Source organism: Marmota monax, unplaced genomic scaffold (genome assembly GCF_021218885.2).
Source record: "Marmota monax isolate L192 unplaced genomic scaffold, Marmota_monax_Labrador192_F-V1.1 WCK01_AAM20220418_F8-fsc00044, whole genome shotgun sequence".
In the NCBI taxonomy this organism is placed as follows: domain Eukaryota; kingdom Metazoa; phylum Chordata; class Mammalia; order Rodentia; family Sciuridae; genus Marmota; species Marmota monax.
In genome coordinates, this window is record NW_026695198.1 from 10,405,866 (window position 1) to 10,421,178 (window position 15,313).

The following is a 15,313-nucleotide window of genomic DNA, read 5'->3' on the forward strand; positions in this document are numbered from 1 at the left end:
TAAAAAACAAAAACGCAATGAGACCCTTAGTAACAATTCTGCTCTCTTTCTCTCCAGAGAACTCCAAACGTTGAGCGGGGTCAGAGCATGCCCCCCCTCTACTTACAGGAGCACCCCACTTCTAACACTTTGAGCAGTTAGATCCGAAAGGAAAGGAAAGGAGATGCGAGAGCTTTCGTTGCCCCTTTGGGTCCTTGGGAGACCTTCAGTCTATCCCTACTTCAGACTGTAGGATCCAAGGCTACCAGGTTGCACGGTGGGTCGCTAGGTTTCTTTGCTTTCAAAGCTCTGCGCGACGGCCACACCAAATACCAAACGGTCACTTCCCCGCCCTCCAGGCGCAGTATGCAAATCCGAGCACCAGGAAGTAGCTGGGACCTCTTGGTGGAGCCCAGCAACAGCCAGTTCCTCTCCCACCGTGCCGGCCCGCGCTGCCTCTCGCTCCCCGGCGGCGGAGCCTTTGGGCCCGACGCGCTGCAGCCTCCTGACCGCTGCAGGCAGGGCATCGGTCACTCCCGACCCCGAGCCTGCAACCCCTTGGCCAAGTGTCCCGCGTTCTCTGCCCGCAGCCCCTCACCAGGAGGGCTCCTCTGGGCTGTCCTGTCGCGCTCCCAGCTTTGAACTCAAGTCACCGTGGAGCTCCGCCGCCGCAGACCCGAAACTTTCACCGTGAGCGGGTGAGTCTCCGGCTTGAGCTCGGGGAGGGGGGCGGGCAGAGCAGGGGCCTGGAGGGACTGGGTGGGATCGCGGCTGTACCACCCGTTGTAGCCCGGGTTGCGGGTTTAGCTCTGGACCCTGGGCTTCGGCAGGGGCCGCGGCAGCAAAGATCCGTGCGCCGCTTCCTGGCCTCCCCAGCGCCCGCCCCCGCTGGTGGAAGCACACAGATGCTTTAAACCTGTGGGTGACCTGCCCCATAGTGGGGACAGGACGTGGGCGCGGGCGACCGCGGGCGGCCGCAGGTGGCCGCAGGTGTCAGCAGCGCTCCCTCCCGCAGAGGTGCGGTGGAGGTGTGGGCACCGGGGCGGGTGAACCGCGCACTCCTCCAGTCTAGGGCGCCAGGGCCGGCTGCTGTCTCGGTTCCGTCCACTCGCAGTGCGCCGCGGGGAAGCCCCTGTCCACGCGAGTCAGCACGCAGCCGGGATCCCGGGGGAACTCCTTGGATTGAGCGATCGGGTCTCACCACTGGGGCCTGGGGCCCCAGAGGTGAGGAGTGGGGTTCAGAGCGGTCCCTCTTTCAGACCTGCGGAAAACTGCTCTCCTTAGCGGCCCCTGGGAGGATGGTGACGTCGAGCGGCTGTGGCGGAGACTGGTGCTCACTCTCCCACAGAGCCGGCTCCTCTCCCCCTGCAGCCTAGCAGTCCGACGCTCTGGCTGGAGGAAGCGAGAGTTATTTTAAGAATTCAGGGGTTGCCTTTCCTTCGCGTTGGGGGATGGGTGTAAGCTCCAGTCCCCACTTTCCTGTGATATCTTGACCGACTGCGCCGGCTTCTTGAAGCTGTGCATTTGTAATGTTTCTTCTAACAACAGCCCCATTGCCCTGTGGACTAATGGTTGTGACTTTTTAAAAAATTATTTATTTTGTTTTTATATATCCGTGGTGTGTGTGTGTGGTGGGGAGGAGTTTTCATCAAACTTCTCCGCTATCTTAGAAACCCAAGTTGGAATATAGGACTTGCAATCTCCCAGCTGTGCATGAAGGTGGCCAATTATTGAAACTCCCTGTTTGATTTTTCTCCTCTTTTACAAGTGCCTACCTACCTCCACAGAAAACCCCTAGTAGGTACGTGGCATTCCCTAAATGGTATTGTTATTGTTATTTATTGCAACTAATTCTATTAATAAAAAAACGAGACTCCTTGGTTCTTCAGTTTGTCTATTTTAAACCTAAGACTACATGTCTGGTTTAGTTTCTAACCTTACTGGTAAGTTGCTTAATAAACACTAGAAGACTTTACTGTCTCAAAACAGGCCCAGAGCTGGGCATGGTGGTGCATGCCTGTAATCCCAGTGGCTCAGGAGGCTGAGGCAAGGAGGATCTCAAGTTCAAAGCCAGTCTCAACAATTTAGAGAGGCCCTAAGCAACTCAGTGAGACCCTGTCTCTAAATAAAATATAAAAAGGGCTGAGGATATGACTCAGAGGTTAAGCACCCTTGGGATCAACTCCCAGTACCAAAAAAAAAAAAAAAAAAAGAAAAAGAAAAAGAAAGAAAGAGCAGTTTCAATAGTCCAATGCACCCTAAGAACTAGCCAGTAAAGATGTTTGACCCTTGTGTTTTCTGCCCCTAGGGGGCTGTAGGGATGTTCTCTCTGTGTAGTCAACACCTATAGCATTGCTTAAGGAATAGACTTTGACAATACATGAGCTTATGGAATTCTTCCAGGGTTAGGGTGAACCCTGATGGGAAATGGGCTGAGGCAGGGGATATCTAGTTGTTTCTCCATTCTCATTTGGAGGTAAGAAAGTAAGCATTTTGAGGCTTCAGAAATTTAATTGGATCCCAAGAGCCTTTGATGACTGAGTCTCTTTGGCTATAAATGGGGTGACCCTCTTGCTGAGTGAAGGGTAGAGGGCAGTGGATGTGAGGTAAGAGAAAACAGGAGCCAGGAAACCTGAGTTTGGTTTCTTTCACAGTTTACTGGAGCTGTGATTTGAGATAAACCAATTTGGCCATTGAATGAGCCAGTGTTTCCTTCATAGCAGCAATTAGTCATACTATGGTTCATCCACATGTTTATGGGCTGTATTCTCCACTAGAATGGAAGCTCCACAACAACACTTTTGTCTGTCTTGTCCAAAATGATAGCCTGGTGCCTGGCACATAGTAGGTATTCAGTAGAGGTTACTTGGAAGAAGGAAGGAAGTCCTGCCAAGAACATCCGGAGATGAAACAAAGCTAGTCCCTAAGGCATTTGAAGCCTTCTGGGAGCTTTCTGTCCAGGAATTTGAGGGACTTTGTTGAGCAACACTGGTGTTCTAAATAGAAATGTCTGTTCAGGACCCGTCTTCTCTGCTGTATCTGTGGAGTAGCAACATGCCCCCTGATAAGGTAGTTGGGCCAATCTCTTTATCTTAGGATCTTCTTTGTTGCAAAGGTATGCAGAGACTTTGTATATCCAGAGGCTTTCTTTTCTTTCTTTTTTTTAAAGCAGAAAAGTGGTCTGGCATCATGTTGTAAATGAATGTCTTTCAGTTCTACCTGTATTTGTATTCAGAAATAAATCACCAAAACACCTGAGATTCCAGCTGTTTCTCATGAATATGTAGAATTGGCACTTAGCAATATGAAACCATATGACCATTTATACAAACCTGTGCTAATTTTATAAATAAGAATATAGCATATGCATGCCCGTGGCATGGGACATGGTTGCTGCTGCTCACTGGCACTGAAGTCTCTGTGATGCATGGATTAATGCAAACAGTGAAGGGCCAGCATGGTCAGTTGGACTCTGGTCAAGGACACACTGAGAGCAAACATGTCCTCAGATATTTCCTGGACAGGTCTTGACAGTGTTGGTGCTACACCTTATGCTTTTCCAAGGTGTTGAAGTTTTCTGAACCCTGACTTCATTTGAACCTTTTGGCAGAACAGATAGGGAAAAGGAGATTCAGGAGCTGGTTCAAGAACACAGGCTAAGTGACACCATTGGGTGTAGTAAGTGTGTTCTGGCTGTTCCCTCTTGTCTACCTTTGGACCTGTAATAGGTACTTAAAAGCAAAGAAACAAACTTATTATTTAATATATATTGTAGAAATGGATAAATAGGGAATCATGAAGTCATTGTCTTTTATCACTGAGGATTTACCAGAACCAAGTAGGTAACTGCTCAAGACATAGAAGGAGACCCCTATTAAGCTGAGCACTTAAGCTCTCCCTCTAGAAATGAGTTTCTGTGTCTTTCAGCACAGCCTCCTGTGTGGGGGTATGGGTAGGGCATCTCCAAAAACTGCTAAGGTGACACCTATGTGGCTACTCTCCAAGCAGCTCTAGTGACTGTCTTGGTGGCTGTTAAGATGTTTATTGGTTAATACAGAAATGCCCAAGGAACATTAGGCAAAAGTGCTATAAAGTGCTTCTCCAAGAACCCTACCAGCCTTTTTCTATGGTTGTTATAACAATCAGAGCATCATTCAAAGTAAAAATATAAGGTTAGAAGACAGGGCCTATAGAATGCATGGTATAACACACATCCCATTGTATGCTCATTTGCTATGTGCAAGACATCATTCTAAACCAATATTCTTATAATACATATTCATTGCCTTCCATCCTTTAAGTTTGTTCATGGAAGAGGAAGTCTTTTTTTTTTTTAAATAGTCAGAGATACTTACAGCTGCTTAGTTTCCTGATACTTTAAATTGTGAAACTTTGAGTTCATTCTATCATCATTTCTAAAATTTATTTTGAGTAAGTTCCCATTTGAGGGGAGACACACAAGGGTAAAAATTAGCATGGAAAGCTGCCAAGTGAGGGATGAGACATTGTGTAACACAGACTTTCTCTTATCTTTGGCTTAAATTAGCTGGAAGAATTCTCTTGAAATTTAGAATAGCAATAGGTTTGTCCAAGGTAACAAGTGTAGGGACCTGTAATAGCCCTTATTCTTTATTTTTGGACTTTTTCTTCATTTTTGTTCTATACTTCATTTTCCCTTCTTACTGAATAAGCCATCAACATTCATTATTTGCCACTAAGTGATTTCTGGAAAGTCATATTTATAATCAGGATATAGTTTTCATGGGGACAGATCTCTCTCAAAAATGTTGTTTATTTTACTGTGTTTTATTAACACTTGATATATTTCCAATTCCCCCTTCTCTCTCTCTCTGTTCGTCAGCTCTTTTTCTCTCATCTAACAAAGCTTCTTTCAAACCAGGAATAGATAGGACATGAGTTTGACCAATTATGGGAAGAGATTATCAGTTAGTCTCATTATTATAACTTCATTACTCATAATACTGAGATCGCTCAATGATGTCTGACAAAATGACACTAATGGGGATAAAATATAGCAATTTCCTAATGGTCTAGATTCTGGTTTATGGAGTTGTAGAACACTGGGAAGAAGTCTTTGTGGGTGTGTAGCTCGGAGTCTTTTAGTTTGCTTCATTTCTTTTTGTACAGTTAGTACTTCAGACAAAGTCAAATGCTGCTCTGGCTTTGAGCAGTCTCACCTCTCTCTGAGCATCTACAGTCCCTCTTGTCATACTTTATTGACCCCAAATGGTACTGGTTGGAAACTCCTTGAAAATGTGTTCCTAGTTCCCTCCCTCAGATCCATAGTGGTAAAACTTTGGGTGGGGAGCTAGGTGCCTTTGGGCTTCTCTTGGGTGCTGGGGAGAGTACATAGGGAGTCTATGGGTCTGTGTTCATTCTGCCTCTGCTTGAAGCAACCAGGTCCAGTCTGCTTGGTGTTTGGACCTTGTGGGTGCCTCACTCTTCCTGTAAATGTTAACCCCGCCGCCCCCCCCCCCAGGGAGGGGAATGGAGAAGCTTGTCTGTCAGGGGGCCCCTGGAGAAGGAGGACCACTTCTGCTTTCCACGGGAAAGCTGTGTCACTTGAGAACAGAACTGCAGCCTGAGGGAGGAGCTTGAGGGAGGAGGGGGCAAGGAAGTGATACTTCCTCCTGCTCTGAAGCCCTATGCCCAGTCATAGCCTGCAGCCCCACCTTGGCCACCAGAGTTGCTTTTCCCGTAGCATTCTTCACATCACCCCTTTTCTGTCCGTTTTTCGTTTGTTAGGCAGAAAGGAAGAAGGGGGGATGGAGGGAGAAATGAAGAGAGGGGAGATAAATCCACAGTCACCAGTCTACATCTCTCCCAGGCAAAGGCCACTGTGGCCATACTTGATTTTTTTTTTTATTTTTAACTTTTTAAATTTTTATTAGAGCTTTATGGTTATACATAGTAGTTGGATTCATCCCAACATGTGTGCATAGAAATCATTTTCAGTTCATGATTCTGCCCTTTCCCTCTCCCTTTTTCTTTTATTCTCCCCACCCCCATGCTTGATTTTTTTTAAAAAAAAACAGCAACAGAAAGATGTACATGTTGGAATTCCCCATCATGGAAATGATTGCAAAACTCTAAGTAGATATTTTGCAATCTTTTAATGTTCAGGCAATATCATACTTTCTTGATCCTAACCACAATAGTTGAGGGCTATTTTGAAAATTACTTGAGCTATAGCCCCTTATTAAATTCTTGGGAAGGAGCAATGGCTCTCAGAGTCTGGAGCAGTCCTATGAGCCAGGCTGGTGAGCTGCACCATTTTTCAGGGTATAAAATACAGAAGTGAGCACAGATATTGCACAAGCCCTGTCCAGGAAAGAGGTTTGTTAAAACAAATATGAATTAAGATACAGCCATACAGTGGAAGAACCTGTAAATGTCCTCAGAGGTAGCATTCAATTATACTTTTTTTTTTTTTTTTTAGTTACTTGGCTTTGAACTCAGGGGCACTTTACCACTGAGAAATATATCCAGCCCTTTTAATTATTTTATTTTGAGACAGTATCTTACTAAGTTGCGAAGACCGGTCTTGAATTAGTGATCCTCCTGCCTCAGCCTCCTGGATTGCTGGAATTACAGGTGTACACTTCTGTGCCTGACTCATCATACTTATTACTATGAAAAAAAATTTTAAAAGCTGAACATCAACTGATAAGTAATACTCTGATGCCATTTCTAAAATAAAATATTCATATATAAGACACAACCTATAAACTCTCTCTATAAAAAATTTATACTGAAGTTATGTTTTGTGTGTGTGGGTGGTGGTGGTGCTGGGATTGAACCTACGGCCTTGTGTATGTGAGGCAGATACTCTACCAACTGAGCTATATATCCCAGCCCCAATACTGAAGCTTTAATAGTGGTTATTTGGGGGTGAATGCTGATTCTTTTCCCATTCATCCATCCATCCATTCATATTCTCTCTCTCTCTCTCTCTCTCTCTCTCTCTCTCTCTCTCTCTCTCTCTCTCTCTTTCTCTGTTGGGATCCAACCTGAGGCCCAACACATATAGAGAAGTATTCTATCATTGAGCTACATCCCAGCCCTTATTTTTATTTATTTATATATTAGCTGTGGTTGAACAGAACATCTTTATTTTATTTATTTATGTTTATGTAGTGCTGAGGATAGAACCCAGAGCCTCGCATGTTCAAGGTGAGTGCTCTACTGCTGAGCCACAACCCCAGCCTCCCTCATTTTTATTTTATTTTATGAAACAAAATTTTATATATATATATATATATATATATATATATATATATATATATATATATATATTTATTTATTTATACTTTAGTTGTAGCTGGACACAATGTCTTTATTTATTTTTATGTGGTGCTGAGGATTGAACCCAGTGCCTCACACATGCGAGGTGGGCGCTCTACCTCTGAGCCCAGCCCCAGCCCTCATTTTTATTTTTAAAACAAAAAGTATCACTTGTGATTTTAAAATGGCAGGATAAGGAGCAATGAAATGAAGCTAAGCTGGGCTCAGTGGTGCACTCCTACAATCCGAGCCACTGGAGAGGCTGAGACAAGAGGATCATAAGTTTGAAGTCAGCCTCAGTAATTTAGTGAGACCCTGTCTCAAAATAAAGAAAAAACAAAAAGGCCTGGGGATGTAGCTCAGTGGTAGAGTACCCACTCTTGGGTTCAATCACCAGTGCCATGAATGAATGAATGAATGAATGAATGAATGAACAAATGCCTGTGTGACTTCAGAGGGGCCTGTAGGAGCAATCAGGCAACTTTGAAATCAGCATGGCCAGAATGATGCTCATATGTATATACAGTTGTCCCTGGATATTCCTGGGGTATTGGTTCTAGGATTCCCTGAGGATCTACAATTCTAGAATGCTCATGGCATTTATATAAATGTCATACAATGAGCATATAACCTGTACGCTTCCTCCCATACACTTGAAGTCATCTCTAGGTTACTTATAATCCCCAAATACACTGTAAATGCTATGCAGGTAGTTGTTAGACTGTATTATTTAGGGAATAATGTAAAAAAAATAAAGTTTGTACATGTTCAGTACAGATGCGTGTGTGTGTGTGTGTGTGTGTGTGTGTGGTGCTGGGGTTGCAATCCAGGGCCTCGTGCATGCTAGACATGTGCTGTACTACTGAGCAGCTTCACCAGCCACAGATGCAATTGTTTTCTGTATGGTTTTTGTCTGCAGTTGATTGAACCCATGAACAAGGAACTCAGGGATACAAAGGACCAACTTGTAATTTTAAGCAGACCTGCCCTAGGAGAGCTAATGGGCCAGGAAAGTTGTAAACAGAATTTTTTTTTTGTTTTGTTTTGTTTGATACTGAGGATTGAACTCCGGGGTCCTTTACCACTGAGCCACATCCCCATTCTTTTTTATTTTTTATTTTGAGACAAGGTCTTGCTAAGTTGCTTAGGGCCTCGCTAAGTTGCTAAGGCCAGCTTTGAACTTGCTATCCTCCTGTGTCAGCCTCCTGAGTTGCTAGAGGCATACAAACATGCACCACCATGCTGCGCAGAATGTTTTCTTAAAGAAGCTTCCACTGTTCTGTTTAGTGTTCACTATAGAAGCTCTTTCCTATGCTATTGTTATTGTTATTGTTTGTGGTGCTGGTGGCTGAGCTTGAGGACTCACTTCCTCATTGTAGGCACTGCTCTCCCATTGAACAGCATCCTGGAGTACCACCTGTGAGTCAGACACAACGTGAGGAATGGGGTACAAATCTGCATATGTTGGTGGGAATTGGGAAGGAGAGGCCCACATGTCGGGAAGAAGAACCTGACTGAGAAAGGACAGGATGGGATCGTGCAGGGAGCAGTGCTGGGATCTCTCAGTGCCACTTCAACTTGCTCTGGGCAGCTGTGATAAGGCTTAACAGGTAGGCTTGGAGAGTCCTTGGCAATAATACCGATGATGGGTTTGATCCCATAAATGAATCGAATCACCAGAGCCTTTTAATGAGAAGCCATTAAAACAAAAGGCAATTTCTTACTAGTTCTTTTTCATGACAAAGCATTTATGATGTAGCCAAAGAATGAAAAGACATGGACACTCCCTTACTTCTTTATAAAGGTAATTAAGCAAGAGACTCCAAGGGACTTCCCCAGAGATTGTCTGGGAGCTATGAAATAACATTTATTGCTATTTGTCATGAGAAGCAGAGGCTTAATCACATAACGGTCACTGCAAGTAGGTACCTGAAACCTGCCCTAAATAATGTTGATCTTGCCCTAATTTTGCTTAAAACTTCTTGGTGACGGCAATGTAAGTGAAGAAACATGCCATTTGGAGTAGGGTGTCTACATTTCTGGAGGATTACTAGTCTTTTCCATTCAATTTGAAATAGGAGAATATACTGGAATATATCAGATTGGCATTGGAATTATTCTTATGGTTTAGAGTTTACTAAAAGCCTCACTTTCACTAGAAATAGCAATATTTGGTTCAAACCAAGCAGCCAGCTGCATTTCAGGCACAGCATATTGAACGTCTACCATGCTCAATGCCTGTGTGAGACAAGGAAAGATAATATATCAAAGAAAGTGGTCTACTAAGTTATATCTGAATTTCTGTCTAGGCTTTACCAATTTATGACTTTGGGCAAGTTAGTTAGTCTCATCCTTTCTTCCTTTAAAAGAGGATAATAATGCTACATTCCGTAGTGCATGGCTATAAATCCCAGACACTCAGGAGGCTGAAGCAGGAGGATTTAATTTTGAGGCCAGCCTCAACAATTTAGCAAGACCTTGACTCAAAATTAAAAAAAAATAAAAAGAGCTGGGGATGTAGTGGAAGAGTACCCCTGGGCTCAATTCCCCATTACCTAATGATAATAATAGTAAGTATAATAAAATTATTATTATTAGACACTAGGGATTATTATTATAAAAATCTCCAGTGGCATTGTTTCTGGTGCACAGTGGGTGAGCTGTATTTTATTTTTTTATCTTCCATTTTTATTTGTGTGAGAATTCCAGGGTTATATTTGTCCATGGGATGGCTGGGCCATACACTTAATTACTGGACCATACACTTATTTTATCAAGGATAATAGTTCCCAGCATATAATTAATACTTTTTCTGTTAATGTGTTGCCCACTTGTACCTACATCCAATTTGTGTAATTTGGTAAGTACAAATATCTGTGTCCTTTTAAGAAAAGAAATATGAAGAGCAAAACAGGAATGTCCCATGGCAAAGATGATACAAAAATAAATCAAAAAATATTTAGGAAATTGAGAAACTGTTCATTTTGTAAGTTATTTATGTATTTTCCTGGTACTTAAACCTTTGGTAAGTTTTCAAATTCAAATATAACATCCTTGTGTGAGAGAAGATAAATATTAGTCATGGTATCAGTAATAACTAACACATAATACTCATTTTTAATAGTGAAGTAAATAAAATGAAAGTTCTAATGAGTGATTTTTTTCTAGAGGTATTATCCAAAAAAAGAAGTATCTTAGTCTCCCTACTGAGAAAGTTCAAATGTTGATCTAGGGAAATATAATGATTTCTCCATTTCATTCTGAAATGTCAGGGTAATTAAAGAGACTTTAAAATGGAAGTTTAAGATAGCCACATTGAGGAGAGAAAGGGAGAGAGAAGGGAAATTGCATGGAAATGAAAGGAGACCCTCAGGGTTATACAAAATTACATACAAGAGGAAGTGAGGGGAAAGGGGAAAAAATACAAGGGGGAGAAATGAATGACAGTAGAGGGGGTAGAGAGAGAAGAGGGGAGGGGAGGGGAGGGGAGGGGGGATAGTAGAGGATAGGAAAGGCAGCAGAACACAACAGACACTAGTATGGCAATATGTAAATCAATGGATGTGTAACTGATGTGATTCTGCAATCTGTATACGGGGCAAAAATGGGAGTTCATAACCCACTTGAATCAAAGTGTGAAATATGATATATCAAGAACTATGTAATGTTTTGAACAACCAACAATAAAAATTAAAAAGTAAAAAGATAGCCACATTGAACTGTTTTAAAAACCCACAATGTGGTTTGGGTTAGGCCTTACACTAAAAAGACTAACAACTGCAGTAATAAGATGTAGGCTTTAAAACTGGCTTTGAACTGTGAAAGGGTGAACTAGAATAGTTAAATTTCCATAAAATTAAATCAAAGGATTGAAATAAGCTAAAATCAAAGTTATAAAAAAACGTGGTGACCTGAGTCCAGTGAATATATAGTAAAGAAAATGGGATACATATTTTTAAAACCCTGCAAAATCTTCTGGGCTAATCTAATACAGTATATTTAAAACTATTTTTTAAACAGTGATACAAGAGATATTCTGAAGTCATATGTAGGTTTAGCATTCATGGATAAAGATAACAGGATGTTCACACTTAAAAGTATGTGGACATACTATGATTAAAACAATGAGACCTTTTGTTGTAAAATCTGATTATTTAATTTTAGCATAATAGTGATTTATTGTATATTAATATTTCAGAAATATACTTTTATGTTTAATAAACCACCAAATAATTCAAGATAATGTCCTATACGCATGCTTTTGCTCCATACACCAGACTGCTGTTGCACTGAAGGCAGTGAATTCCATCACGGGGATTATAAGATCCAGGGCTGCAGATCACACAGCATTCAGGACATTTTGGATGCTTCAGGGTATTCATTCCATACCCTGGAAAGCGGCGATTGATCCAAACCATTTGGAGAGTACCTTCAATGTAGTATATTTCAGGCAATGGATCTGAACGTCTGCCTAGAACTTCTACTTGTTGACTGATTTTTGGCCATATACAAGATATTTTAGTTGAAGATTTTTAACAGTTTCTTCCACAGTAGGTTTATACTCGAGAAAACATGTGTAAACTCCACTCATAGCCTCCTCGAAGTTCTGGAATATAAGGCTTCCTGTGGATGTTACTTGTGCTGTTTTCTGGAAAATGTGATGATCCCACTATTTTCACTGACTCTTGGGTCAAGCGAAAAGTTCTTGGAAATCGAACCAAATATTCAACTGACGGGGGCGCCCGCACAAGAAAGGCGGAGAAGAGGAGGATGGCGGCTCGGGAGAGCGGGAAGCCCGAGGCCGGGACCGCCGCCAGGTCCGCCACGGCCGGCCAGAAGCCGAGGCCTCCATCAATACGCCGCCGCCGCCTGCCTACTGTGAGCTGTATCTTACTACTTGACTGAGCACTTCCGCCTTGGAATGGGGGAATTCTGTTCCTTCCTTCCATTAATAAACAGATAGGGAACACGAAAGGTTCAAAGTCTAATGGGGGAGGCATCACCATCTTGCCTGGGAAGTGCTGCAGTATTAGAGAGGGCACAGGGACATCAAGAGTGTGATCAGTGTTGTCCTAGATGTGTGTGTGAATATATATGTATGTGAGCAGCAATAAAGGGGTCTTGGGGCCGGGGTTGTATCTCAGTGGTAAAGTGTTTGTCTAACACATGTGAGGCACTAGGTTTGATCCTCAGCACCACATAAAAATAAATAAAAACAAAGGTATTGTGCCCATCTACAACTAATACACACACACACACGTTTATAAAACAATATGTATATTGAATAAAGGGGGGGTGTCTTGGTTGGTGATGGCGCAAACATGGTTTTGTAAGGGGAGAAAGAATTTTCCAGTTGCTGCCTGTAAGAGAAAGGCAAAGATTTAAAAGCCCAGAATGGCTGGAGCTTCATCCATTTTAAATAAGGAGGGGCTTCATGACCTGGGGAGTGACAATCACATTTGGTAATGGTCACATAATGCCTAGCTTCAAGTGAATTTTTAATGCAGAGTAATTGAAGGTGGCACAGTTACAGTTGTTTTGTCTTTCTGGACCACATTGATCTTTTGAATTGTTTGAAGTTGAACAGATGCCAAAGGTATAAACAAGAAATTTTAGGGTAAGGTGAATTTTGTAATTGTCTGTAAGCCTTTGTGGGTGAGTGTGTGTGTGTGTGTGTGTGTGTGTAATATGATGCTAGAGATGGAACTCAGGGCCTTGCACCTACTAAGCACATGCCCTGCTCCCAGTCCCTATGTGTCTTCTACTCTATGGTTTTCAATTATTTTTAAATTTTTAAATGAATTAAGGTAACTACTGATGAAGGGCTTAATTGTAATTTTTCTTAAATTCCATTACACATGAATAATCTTGAACTTTAACTTTCAAGAATTTAGTAGAAGAAAATAATTCTCCATTGCTTTGGTGAATGACTATATATATATATATGTATTTTAGTTGTTGATAGACCTTTATTTCATTTACTTGTATGTGGTGCTGAGAATCGAAAACAGTGCCTCACACATGACAGGCAAGTACACTACCACTGAGCCACAGCCCCTGGTGAATGACTTTTAAATGTTACACTGTTGTTGCTTTGATGGATCATTAACAAAAGCTCTTCTGGGTACCCTTTGACAAGTGATTTGTCCCCTTCTGTGTCCAGGATCAACCACTGGGCTTTCAGAATCACCTGTGTTCCTTGCTGGCCAACATTAGAATCACAGAAATTTATAGAATGTAGAGATTTACAGAACATATTACACAGTCACTCCATGGAACGCTGGCCCTCAAAGGTAATTCTCATGCAGGTGACAGAGTTGACATCGGGAGGACATGCTGACAGGCATATTACTGGGGTTACCCAAAGTGGCTCATTTCATTTTTGGACGGTATCTTTCCATTTTTTTCTGTTGCAGTAATTTTGTTACTGCAACAAATACCTAATACTGAGTTGAGTAATTTATAAAGAAAAGTGTGTGATTACACTCCTGTAACCCAGGGACTGGGGAGACTGAGGCAGGAGGATCCCAAGTTTAGGATTAGGCAGACTTTGTTTCAAACTGAAATAAAAAGGGCTGGAGATGGAACTCAGTGGTACAGTGAGGCCCGAGTTCAGTTCTCAGTACTGCAAAATATCAGAAAGAAGAAAGGAAGGGAGAAAAGAAAGGTGAGGGGAAAGGAATTTACTACAGTACTGGAGGCTGTAGTACTCTTCCAAGAGTATGGCACTGATATCTAGTTGGCATCTTGCAAGGGCTGCCATGGTGCCTGATAACATCACATGCCAAGACAGAGCAGGTGTGCTTGAGACAGTTCCCTTCTATTACAGAGCCACTCCTGCAAGAACCCACTGTGGATTGACCCCCACCATCTCCCGGAGGTCCCACCTCTCAGTACCATTAACATGTGACTTTGGGCATTCATTTTCCTAGGCATGAAATTTAGGGCATTTATTTATTTATTTATCTATCTATCCATCTATCCATCTATATATCTATTTATTTATTTATTAGTTTTTTAGGTGGACACAGTATCTTTATTTTATTTTTAATGTGGTGCTGAGAATCGAACCCAGTGCCTCCCGCATGCTAGGCAAGCGTGCTACCACTTAAGCCACATCCCCAGCCCTAGGGCACATATTTAAACCAAAGCAGAAAGCTGTGGATGTAAGCGGGATGCTTTTCCTCTCAAGCCACAGTCTTCTGCCCTTGGAATTTCTGCGCCTTGGTTCTAGTTCTGCCCTCTGGCAGTTCCACACTTTTGAAGTCAGCCCCTGCCTTGACCAAGTAACCACTCTGTGTGGTTTTAAGTGTAGATGTGCAGGGATATTACTGACTGCCCGCCCAGCCCTCTTGCCCTTCCTCCCCTTATCACAGAACCCACGCTTCATAGGATCCATCTCCCTGGACATTTTAGTAGAACTTTTCTCCATCCTCGTGCACAGGATGCCCCTGACTGGCCAGAGTTCCTGTTCCTGTCTGTAATTGGTTTGTGAATGGATATGCTTTGGATTAATCTGTAAAGTCATGTTCCATAGACGGTCCTGAACTATAAGAATAAAAGGAGTGGGGGAGGGAGAGAAAGAAAGTGACAAAATAGGAGGAGAAATAAACAGAGAAGTGAATGGACAAGCAAGGATTGGAGGAAAATCCTGCAAGTGATCTTGGTTCCTACTTCATGATATTCAGGGTGTGGCTGTCCACTCTGTGCTGCTTCTACTCACACAGATTGGTGTGGGGTTGATGATAATTGGGCTCCATAACCACAGTTTATTTAAAAGTGTGTGTTTTTATTGAGCACAGTGTGTTGAATGCTATTGGGTGCTTTGGAGAAGTAGGAACGTGTGAGGTCCTGCCCTAGTCTGTTGTGCTCTGTTCTCTCGGGGTTGTTCACAAATCCAAATGCTGAGAAATTAATCTTCTTTGGTTGTGGGTGGTACAGTTCCCGTCTTGTCATCTATATAGTAAAAGGAAGGCAGTGCAGGGTAGTGGGTAGAGTACAGGATGCGGAGTCGGTCACACTTTGAGCC

The 15,313-nt window shown here is 42.5% G+C and overlaps 1 protein-coding gene across 2 annotated transcripts in view; it reads left to right on the forward strand.

Moving 5' to 3' along the window:
- The first annotated feature begins 422 nt into the window (after positions 1–422).
- Positions 423–15,313, forward strand: part of Lyn (LYN proto-oncogene, Src family tyrosine kinase) — a 128,331-nt gene continuing 113,440 nt past the window's right edge. The window contains exon 1 of one of the 2 annotated variants that reach the window (XM_046428481.2): positions 423–677. The gene's annotated coding sequence lies outside the window, so the exon portion shown is untranslated. The remainder of the gene's footprint in view (positions 678–15,313) is intronic. The other variant, XM_046428480.2, reaches the window with a different exon arrangement.